The 11,481-nt window shown below is 44.4% G+C and overlaps 1 pseudogene; it reads left to right on the forward strand.

The window, feature by feature from the left end:
- Positions 1–1,418: 1,418 nt before the first annotated feature.
- LOC130106755 (uncharacterized protein K02A2.6-like) lies at positions 1,419–2,115 on the forward strand (annotated as a pseudogene).
- The last annotated feature ends 9,366 nt before the right edge of the window (positions 2,116–11,481 follow it).

Here is an 11,481-nt window from a genome sequence, read left to right on the forward strand (position 1 = left end):
CGAGATGAGAAAACCAAAGCAGTATTTCTTACGGTGGTAGGAAAACGGGCACATAGCTTGCTGATGGATTTGTGTGCACCAGATAAGCCATCGGGTAAAACATATGAAGTACTGGTGGGAATGCTAGAAAAGCACTACATCCCGAAAACCAACTTTATTGCCGAGAGATGCAAGTTTCACGGAAGAAACCAAAAGGAAAACGAAACAATAAGTGAGTACATTGCAAGTTTGAGAAAGTTAGCAGCCACATGCAAATTTGGAACATTTTTAGATGAAGCGCTGCGTGATAGGTTTGTCTGTGGAGTTAAGAGCAGTGAGCTAAGAGATCGGTTACTCAATGCGGCTCACACAAACGACTTAACGTTACAGCTCGCAGTTGAAATGGCGTTTTCTTTTGAGGTAACAAAAGGAAACAGTGCGCAACAGTTTGCACAGAAAGGCTATAAAGCTAATGTGGTAGAAAAGAAGGCTAACCTAAAGCATAGAGAGGCTACGGTAAAGTCTACAGCTAATGGAAAGCCCTGCTATCGCTGCAGTGGAAAAGGCCACAGACCGGATGAATGCAGGTTCAAGGACGCAGTGTCACCAGTGCAAGAAAAAGGGACACATCGCAAAAGCATGCCGTTCACCTAAAGAAGGAAGCTATGGCAAGGCATCGAAAGGGACCAGGCATTTGGAATGTTGCCACGCTCTCCAGCACGGGACATGTACAAATTCCAGCGCTATCAAACAGCAGGGAAGACTTGGTCGCAACGCTCCCCAGCACGTGGACCAGAGCAACGCTCAGTCTTCGGGCAGATGGAGATCCTATCCAGCCTCAGCTCTGCAGTGCCAGAGACGACTGCTGTGTGCCGACAAGGTGCATGGTGGATGCTGTACAGAACATTGACACTGGTCAGACATTGGACCGTGGAGGGGCCGAACTTTTTGCAATGGACACGGGTAAAGGTGACATTGTGAAACCCTACTATGTGTGTGTCAGTGTAAATGGTACAAGGGTGAAAATGGAGGTAGACACTGGCGCAGCCGTGTCAGTGATATCTGAAACTTTACTTAAACGCAGGTTTAAAGATGTGAAACTTAGTCCTGCAAATTGTGTGCTGAAAACCTACAGTGAGGAATCACTGCCGTTGATAGGAAAATTCGCAGCAAAGGTGAAATGCAAGGAACGCTCAGAAAAGCTAGAAGTACTAGTCGTGAAAGGAAGAGGTCCTGCATTAATGGGCAGAGACTGGATAAGTCAATTAAAGCTAGACTGGTCAAGAGTCAACAGAGTGGCTCCTGATACAGTGGATGATGTGTGTGCCAGACATGCATCAGTGTTCAAACCTGAGCTAGGCAAGTTAAAAGGTATTGAAGCCAGACTACATGTAGTTCCAGATGCAGTGCCCAAGTTCTGTAAGCCTAGAAATGTGCCTTATGCATTAAGAGAAGCTGTAGAGAGAACTGGCAAAATTGGAAGCTGAAGGTGTCATCTCACCCATTAATTACAGTGAGTGGGCAGCTCCAATAGTTTGTGTGCCTAAAAAGAATGACAGTGTGAGAATATGTGGAGACTACAAGGTCACCATCAATCCATGGTTGAATGTGGAACAGTATCCACTACCCAAAACCCAAGATTTATTTGCTAAACTAGCAGGAGGTCAGCAGTTTACCAAATTAGACTTGTCGCAGGCGTATCAGCAAGTTCTGTTAGAGGACAATTCAAGACATTACCTAACTATCAACAAACACAGAGGGTTGTATCACTACAATAGGTTACCCTATGGTGTTGCTAGCGCCCCTGCTATTTTTCAAAAGATTATGGATCAGGTTCTTCAGGGCATGGAAGGGGTCATCTGTTATTTAGATGACATCTTAATTACTGGAAAAGATACAGAAAGGCACCTGACTAACTTGGAAGAGGTGCTTAGTAGACTTGAAACTTACAATCTCAGGGTTAAAAGAGAGAAGTGTGCATTCATGCAGAACAGCGTTTCATACTTAGGGCATGTCATTGATGCCAGGGGCATACATCCAATGAAGGAAAAGACAGATGCTATTCAGAGGGCTCCAGTTCCGAAAAATGTAACTGGACTCAGGCCATTCTTAGCTCTGTTAAACTACTATGGGACGTTTATCCCTAATCTATCTACTCTGATTCATCCAATGACAGTATTGCTGCATAAAGATGCAACCTGGGAATGGTCAGAGAAATGTCAAAGGGCATTTGATAGTGCAAAGAAGTCTCTTCAGTCAGATAAATTGTTAGTACATTTTGATGCAGAGTTACATATCATACTAGCATGTGATGCTTCTCCTTATGGAGTTGGTGCTGTAATCAGCCACAAAATGAAAGATGGAAGTGAGAGACCTATCACATTTGCATCCAGAATGTTAACTAAAACAGAACAGAATTACTCTCAACTGGAAAAAGAGGCACTGGGTCTTGTTCTTGGAGTTATGAAATTCCATGAGTATCTTTATGGAAGGAAATTCTTGTTATTGACAGACCACAAGCCACTGTTGAAAATTCTGGGGCCTAAAACAGGTGTGCCAACACTGGCCGCCGCTAGATTACAAAGGTGGGCTCTAATTTTGGCAGCGTATACATACGAAATCCAGTACAAGAAGTCAGAGCAGCATAGCAATGCTGATGCTTTATCAAGATTACCTGTGAAGCCTGATGTAGATGTGGTGTCAAACCCAATTTACAGTGTCTTACCTGGAAGACTTACCTCTTACTGCTAGAGAAATAGCCAAAGAAACAGACAGAGGTCCTGTGTTAAGAGTGGTTAAACAGTTGGTGTTAACTGGATGGCCTAAACATGTACCGGATGAGTCACTGAAGCCTTATTTTCAGAGAAAATTAGAGCTTAGCATTGAGGATGATTGTTTATTATGGGGTTACCGTGTGGTAGTGCCTGATAAACTAAGAGACAGGCTATTGTCGGAATTACATGAGCACTACTGGGGAATAGTTAAAATGAAGTCCCTCGCCAGAAGTTTATTCTGGTGGCCTACATTAGATGACAGTATTGAACCTGAAGTGAATCAGTGTACTATTTGTCAGCAGCAGCGTAGTATGCCTGCTACCACACCGATACATACATGGAAATGGTCTTCGAGTCCATGGGAAAGAGTACATCTTGATTTTGCTGAGGACCACAAGCAGATGTTTTTAGTAGTGATGGATGCCTATGCTAGATGGCCAGCGATAGTTCCCATGACCACTACTACTTCATCTAAGACAATTGAAGCAATGAGAAATTTATTTGCAGCTTATGGGTTGCCTAAAGAGGTTGTAACTGATAACGGACCTCAGTTCGTATCGCAAGAGTTTGAGTCATTTTTGACTAAAAATGGAGTAAAACACATCAAGTCACCTGCATACCATCCTGTAAGTAAGGGTTTAGCTGAAAGATTGGTCCAAAATCTTAAGAAATCCCTTGCAAAGAATAGAGCCATTGGTGGTATGACGCTTGAGCACTGTGTAGCAAATTTTCTGATTGGGTACAGAAACACACCCCATACTAAGACAGGAAAGACCCCAGCTGAGCTATTTCTGAGAAGACGGGTGCGAACCAGGTTGTGTCTTATCAAACCAAAGTTCTCTCAGAGAATGCAGACCGAGTCTGAACCAAATCTTCCCCGTGTTAGGTCTTTTAAGGTTGGTCAACACGTGTTGGTAAAAAATTACAGGGGAGGGGAGAAATGGTTGAATGGAGTTATAAGTGAAGTGTTGGGTCTTGTCACATACAGTGTTGAAGTAAATGGAAATTGTGTGAAAAGACATGTGAACCAGATGTTGGGTGTCAAGGGAAATCCAGATCAGACTCAAATGGACTCTTGTGATAGAGCTTCTTGGGAGATTGATGATTTCAATGCCGACACTGATGTGTCAGAACATCCTGAACCACAGGTTGTGGAAGAACAACCTGTAGAACCACCACCGCCAGTTGTGGAAAGGAACACTCGTCCTGTGAGAGACAGATGTCCTCCTGATAGACTGAACTTGTGACTGACATGCAGATTGGTTATTAAAAAAAAAAGAGAGAAAATAAATCTGTCATGTAATGTATGGTTACCGTTGAAGAAATACTGTACATGGCTATGAGCTTAAGAGCAAAAAGGATATGTTAGAATCCTAGAAGAAAAAAAAGAAGTTTGAATTTACAGGGGAGGAGCTGTGGTGTTCCCAACACAGAATATTAACCAGTGTGGGTTGGTTGGTTTTGAATGTGCCCATTCAAATGTGATTGGTGCTGAATGAGGTGGAGGTCAGCAATTGGTTGTTCCTGAAGAGTATATAAGGCAGAATCGCCACCAGGGCGTTCTCTTGGTACTCCGCTCTACTTGGGATAGCTAGGTTGTTACAGCGTAAGAATAAATATACTACGTTACTGTCATAAGTCTGCCGTGTGCACTTTCCAGTTATCTACTTAAACAGTTTTAGAACAATATTAGTGTTTCATACACGACATCTCCAACATCTCCTTTTCCCAACAAAGTTTTAAAGTGTCTATTGTCAGGTGATCTTGACTGTGACCCTGTAAATTAACCCAGTAATTCAGTGATGGCTGTTCCCTTTTCGTGTCTAACGGCCTTTCTCCCATTTCCACCTGTAATGTTGCTGTTGAGTTTGTTTTAAATGAACCTGTGCATAATCTCAAGGCCTGGTACTGAATATCATTTAACATTTGGAGAGATGTTCTTCTGCTCCATATACCCCACAGCCATAATCGAATACTGATCTAATTAATCCACTGTACATGGCTTTCAAAGCAGTTCTGTCTGCCCCCCCCCATTCACTTCTAATTAAACACCTCATTACATTTAGTACTTTTTTACTTTAGTACTTTATTTGTCTACTATTTTCTGAATATGTACAGCCCATGTTAGTCTTTCATCAAACCATAACCCTAAAAACTTAAAATGTTTCACTCTATCCGATTCCTGATTATATAATTTTAGTTTTACCTCATAACCAATTCTTTTCCTTGGAAATAACATTGTCTTTGTCTTATCAATTCAAAATTTAAAACCCTATTTATATGATCACTCTTCTACTCTCTTAATAGTCCCCTGCAATTTCTTTACAATGAATTCCAAATTTCTTCCCCTCTTCCAAATTGCCCCATCATCCACAAAAAGTGAGAACCCCATCCCATTCTCCATTTCCTCAAATGCATCATTTATCGTATAGTGAATAATAAAGGGATTGCTACGCTTTCTTGGGGTGCTCCATTTCCAACCACAAATTTCCCTGAATAGTTCTTTCCTGTTCTGACTTGTATTAATCTTCCTAGGAAAAAGTCCTTAATCCAACTATATATATATTAGACCTCTGATATCTATTTTACAAAGTTTGATTAGTAATCCTTCTCCCTACATCATACTGTACACCTTCTCAATATCAAAAAAGACAGCCACTACACTTTAACTGTTTATCTGTGCTTTTCTAATTTCATACTCTAAACATAAAGCTGGATCCATAGTATTTCTTCCCCATTAAAACCACTCTGGTATTTGGATATATATCCTTTATTTTCTATATAGTATGTTAATAATGTTATGTTATAATATGTTAATGTTTTATGTTATGTTATGTTATGTATAGGCTCCAGCATCCCGCGACCCCAACTGGGATAAGCGGCTTGGATAATCTTTCATCTATCTTTTTTTTCCCGTTATTTTGCAGATGTTGGATGTTAAAGCAACTGGTCTGTAATTCCCTGGGTTTGAACAGTAATTCCCTGGTTTGTCTTTATGCATGCTCAATAATCCAGGTAAGGAAATCGCAGAAAGTTTAATCAGTTCATCTGGACACATTTATTGAGAGAAACGTTTCATCACTCATCTAAGTCAAGTCAAGTCACTTTTATTTGTATAGCCCAGTATCACAAATTACAAATTTTTTCTCAAGGGGCTTTACAGCAACACAACATCCTGCCCTTAGACCAGGGGTCGGGAACCTTTTTGACTGGGAGAGCCATAAAAGCCAAATATTTCTAAATATATTTCATTGAGAGCCATATAGTATTTTTAACGTATAATAAATTAAATATGTCTTACTTTTAATGCGACTTCTGGTGCTGCATGGTTTTGCTGATGGCCTTGTAGTCTGGTTCATACGTGGTGAGGTTGAGCTTCATGCAGGCGTTGAGGCTTCCATCAGTTAAACGTGAGCGTAGGTTGGTCTTAATGTTCCTCATATGCGAGAAAGACTGTTCACATGCATATGTAGAGCCAAACATGGTCAATATGGCAATACTCACACGCTGCATTGTGTGGTATGTCACAGGAAGCTCGTTCCAAGTTTTAAGAATCAGCTGGTCTTCAGGTTGAAGATTTTTAATTTCTGTCCACTTGTGTTCCCTCGCCAGCTCTGCTCGCTGTCGCGCAAGACTTTCCAACTCTCCATTAAGTGACTTGAACTTACTCATCCACATGTCTGATGCCTTCAGGTCAGCAACTTCCAGCTCAAAGTCTCCGATAGAGACCCCGGGGATGCATGTCAGGTCGATTTTGTCCACTGCACACTCATGTGGATGAGTGATGAACTTGAAAAGACCAGTGCGCGCACGAAATTCTCCAAAACGTGCTTTGAATGACTGCAGGAGATTGAACGTAAAGCCAGCTAGCTGCTGGAGATCCAGATGTTGAGTGGAGTCACTTGCTAAGCATGCATCTCTAAATTGTTGCAGTCTTTCAAAGTGCAGAAGACGACCTGTTTCAATGTCCCTGAGAAAGACTTCCAGCTTGCTTTCAAATGCAAACACTGCTTGTTGAAGGGATGAGATTGTATTTCCAATACCTTGCATTTTCACATTGAGCTGGTTCAGATGGCCAGTTATGTCCACGAGATAGTGAAACTGCAGGAGCCAGTCAGTGTTGTCTTGCTCAGGATGCTTGACGCCTTTCATTTCAAGAAAAGTCCGGATTTCACTCAGGCAAGCTGCAAAACGGCTGAGCACCTTCCCCCTTGACAACCAACGCACGTTGCTGTGTAAAAGCAGACCGGGATAATGATTCCCAACTTCTTCTAACAGAGCTTTAAACTGGCGATCATTTAAAGCTCGGGCAACAATAAAGTTGACCACTCGAATGACCAGAGACATCACCTCGCCAAGCTCCTGGCCACACGTCTGAGCGCAAAGCGCCTCCTGGTGCAGGATGCAATGAAAACTTAGGATGGCTCTCTTTTCATGTTCACGGAGAAGCGCTACAAATCCTTTGTTCTTCCCCAACATACAGGGTGCGCCATCAGTACTGACAGAAATAAGTTTATCCATCGGTAGTTTTTTTTCTTTAGCAAACTCCATGAAAGACATGAATAAATCCTCTCCTCTTGTTGTCCCTTTCATTGGCAAAACAGCCAAGCTTTCCTCACGCAGTGTGTCACCTGCAGCATACCTGGCAATGATACTGCACTGAGATAGATGGCTAACGTCTGTTGACTCATCTAACGCGAGAGAAAAGTATGTCCCGGCGTTTATGTCCTTAATTTGTGTTTCCTCGACTTGATTTGCCATCATGATGCTACGATCGTGCACAGTTCTTGCTGACAGGGGCATGTCTTTTATTCGTTTGATTATCTTGTCTTTATTTGGGAAGTCATCAAACAGTTCATTGGCCACATCAAGCATGAATGTTTTGGCATACTCGCCATCTGTGAATGACTTTCCATTCCTTACTATTGCCAAAGCCCCCGCAAAGCTAGCGGAATTCCCGTCACCTCGCTTGGTCCACACACGTAGTTGCTGCTGACTCGTCTGCACTCTCCGCTGTAGCTCCTCGCATGCCCTTTTCCTGCTGTCCCCCGCTGGATATTTCGATGCAAATGAAGCATGGTGCGTATCGAAGTGCCGCTTTATATTTGACCGTTTCATCGATGCAATTTTATCATTGCATATTAGACATACCGCAGATCCTGCGCTCTCCACAAATGCAAATTCCTCTGTCCACGCAGCCTGGAATGCACGGTAATCATCGTCTTTTTTTCTTTTCGCCATCTTTTCCGTTACAAGGGTTGAAGCGGATAAACTAGTTGGCTATCTGATAAAATTGATTTCTTCACCTTTACAATGACCCGGACATGCTCGCGAGCCATTGGTTCCCGACCCGACCCACGGGTGACCCGTGACCCGTGAAATTTATCTTCAAAACTAATTTCTGTTTACTTTAAAATGACACAGTATTATTAAGAAATATCACAAGTATTTTAAAATCAGTTCCAAACTGATTTTTTTGAAAAAAAAATAATTTTCAACTCAAAATTGTCTGGAAGCCATATGCCGTCACCGGAAGAGCCATATATGGCTCGCGAGCCATAGGTTCCCGACCGCTGCCTTAGACCCTCGCATCGGATAAGGAACAACTCCCTAAAAAAAAAAACCTTTAACAGGGAGAAAAAATAGGAAGAAACCTCAGGGAGAGACACAGAGGAGGGATTTCTCTCCCAAGATGGACAATGTGCAATGGATGTTGTGTTTACACAATTTACCCAGACAGCAAAATGAAACTGGGCCAGATCCGGGCTGGCTGTATCATAGCAACTGGCGCGGAGCCGCAAAACAGATCCGTGCCCGTTAAAATGGGCATGACTAGCATCACCATGTAAAAAAAAAAAAAAATTAGTCACACATCTTAGTGAGAGAAGGATATAACATTAAAACAGGATAACAAAATTATATGGATTTATAAGATATATAAAGAGAAAATGTGACGAGGGGGATGCCAAGCAGTGTCCAGGTGGCAACCATCATCACCATGGAGACCTGGAAGAAGGACAGACTGCACGTGCACACAAGTGACCTAAGTGACCTCTTCGGTCTAAACTCACTGTAGGTATCGCCACCCTTATAAACAATACAGTGGCATATCAACCAAAAGCAATGATCTGTTTCATATGCAAATTACTGTGACCATTAACTAGAGTTACAATGGCAATGTGTACTATTCACATAGCATTGTAAGATGGCAACAGATGTACTCTTGATGTACGACAGATACCCCCCCCCCCCACGGACATTCCCTCCTCACATAGATGGCCTTTGACTCCCTGTTCAAACCAGCGTTCCTCCCTGTCAAGGATGTGCACATCCTGATCCTTGAAGGAGTGGCCACTAGGTTGTTTCTACCCAGCCGCTGGGTTGTTTTTGTTTTTACCCAGCCACTGGGTTGTTTCTACCCAGCCGCTGGGTTGTTTTTGTTTTTGCCCAGCAGCTGGGTTGTTTTAACCTGACGTGTGTTCTTGCCAATAATTAACCAGCACCTGGGTTAAAAACAATCCAATTTGGGTTATTTTCAACCTAGTATTTTTTTAGAGTGTAGTCATTTCGATTGGGCTACACAGGATAGGCCTAATTAAGTTTGAAGTTGTGATTGTAATCCATAAAACACATCAAGCACAGCAGGCTGTGCCTAAAAAATGTCACCAGTGTTACTCACCATTGGTGTTTTTATTTCGACCACAGGACGCCCTGCTCAAAAACGTCAAAGAAATTGCCACACTGGGTCAGGAGGAGAATCCTTGAGAGATTCGGTTGAAGGTCTCGTTCTCGTGTCTTCAGCCGAGCGATGGTATCTCAGCCAAGTTGTCATATAGCCTGTCGTATCCCACTGGTTTCGAGGTGGCCCATGTAGTTTGATGAACATCAAGGCTGATACCCGTTCAATCGGTAACTTCATGCGGATTGGGGTGACAATTAGATTAATCTGGCTGAATCCCCTTTCGCACTCCGCAGTGCTACATAGGATGAGTTTGGTGCAATTCATTAAAGGCCTGAGCTCGTCAGGTGTAGCATCCCCATTGCTCACAATAAAGTCTCTGAATTCATTAATTGCACTAAAAGTTGGCAGCCCAGATCTTTTACAGAGTTCACTTATTTCCACCTCTCCAAAACCGGGTACTGGTGCAAGAACGCCACGCAAACATTCCAGCGCCTCATGGATTCGGTGCTACAGGACCTGCCTTTCATTTTCATCTATCTAGACGACATTCTCGTCGCCAGCACCTCCAAGGCAGAACAACTGTCCCACCTTCGGACTCTTTTCGAGTGGCTCAGCCCGCATGGGCTGATCGTCAATCCAGCCAAGTGTCAGTTCGGGCTGACCACCATTGACTTCCTCGGAAATCAAGTCACCAAAGATGGGGCGGTACCCCTCCTGTCAGAGGTGGACGCCATCGTGAACTTCCCGCGACCACTCACAGTCAAGTCCCTACAGGAGTTCCTCGGCATGGTGAACTTTTACCACTGTTTTATCCCCCAAGCTGCTCAACTCATGCAAACCCTGTATGAGGCCCTGAAAGGCAAGGCCACCAAGCACACTGTGGGCTGGTCTGCGGAGAGGGACAAGGCATTTGTGGACACTAAGGCTGCTCTGGCTGATGCAACAATGCTGGCGCACCCATCACCCAAGGCTCCGATCGCCATTACTACAGATGCTTCGGACACTACGTAGTCGGGGCAGTGCACGAGCAGTGGGTGAATGGCGCTTGGCAGCCACTCGCTTTCTTCAGCTGACAGTTATGCCCCAGCGAACGTAAGTATATCACCTTCAATCGGGAGCTCCTCACCCTCCACCTCGCCATTCGACACTTCCGTTCCCTGCTGGAGGCCCGCCAGTTCACTGCATTTGTGTACCACAAACCACTGACGTTTGCCATGGCTAAGGTGGCCGAGCCATGGTCCGTCTGCCAGCAACGACAGCTGTCCTACATCTCGGAGTTCACCATGGACGTACAGCATGTTGCTGGCAAAACCAACCTCATCACTGACTGCCTCTCCCAGGCCATTGCGGGGGCTGTCCACTTGGGTTGACTATGCCCATATGGCAGCTGACCAGGCCATCAACCCGGACGTGCATGCTTTCAGGACGACTGTCACAGGGCTGCAGTTAGAGGACGTGGCTTTTGATGACGCTGGCACCACGCTCCTGTGCAACGTCTTCACGGGTCGGCCCCAGCCCATCATTCCCACTGGCTGGAGGTACCATGTTTTCGATGCTATCCATGGCTTCTCTCACCCTGGCAAAAATCCATCTCAAAGACGAGTGGCAGGTAAGATCATCTGGTATGGGCTCAAAAAAGACGTGAGAGACTGGGCTGAAGCTCCACTGCACTACCGTGTACCACCCGCAGGCCAATGGGTTGTGCGAGCAGTTTCATCGATCTATGAAGGCCGCTCTTCAGGCCAGCCTCAACCATAGCAGCTGGGTCAACAGACTACCGTGGGTCATGCTGGGCCTCAGGACCGCCCCTAAGGAGGACCTCCAGTCCTCATCCGCTGAACTGGTTACGGACAGCCGCTGCGGGTCCCAGGGGACTTCGTCCCCAACACCACAGCTCCCTGGTCTGTAGCCCATCAACGGACCATGCTCCCAGATAACGCCAGAGTTTTTGCCCGGTCCCCACTTCGCCAACACAGCCTCCCACACTCTCACATCCCCGCAAGTTTGCAGTCGGGAGAATATGTTTTTGTCCGCCACAGCGCCCAC

The sequence above is a fragment of the Lampris incognitus genome, chromosome 2, assembly GCF_029633865.1.
Source record: "Lampris incognitus isolate fLamInc1 chromosome 2, fLamInc1.hap2, whole genome shotgun sequence".
Taxonomy (NCBI): domain Eukaryota; kingdom Metazoa; phylum Chordata; class Actinopteri; order Lampriformes; family Lampridae; genus Lampris; species Lampris incognitus.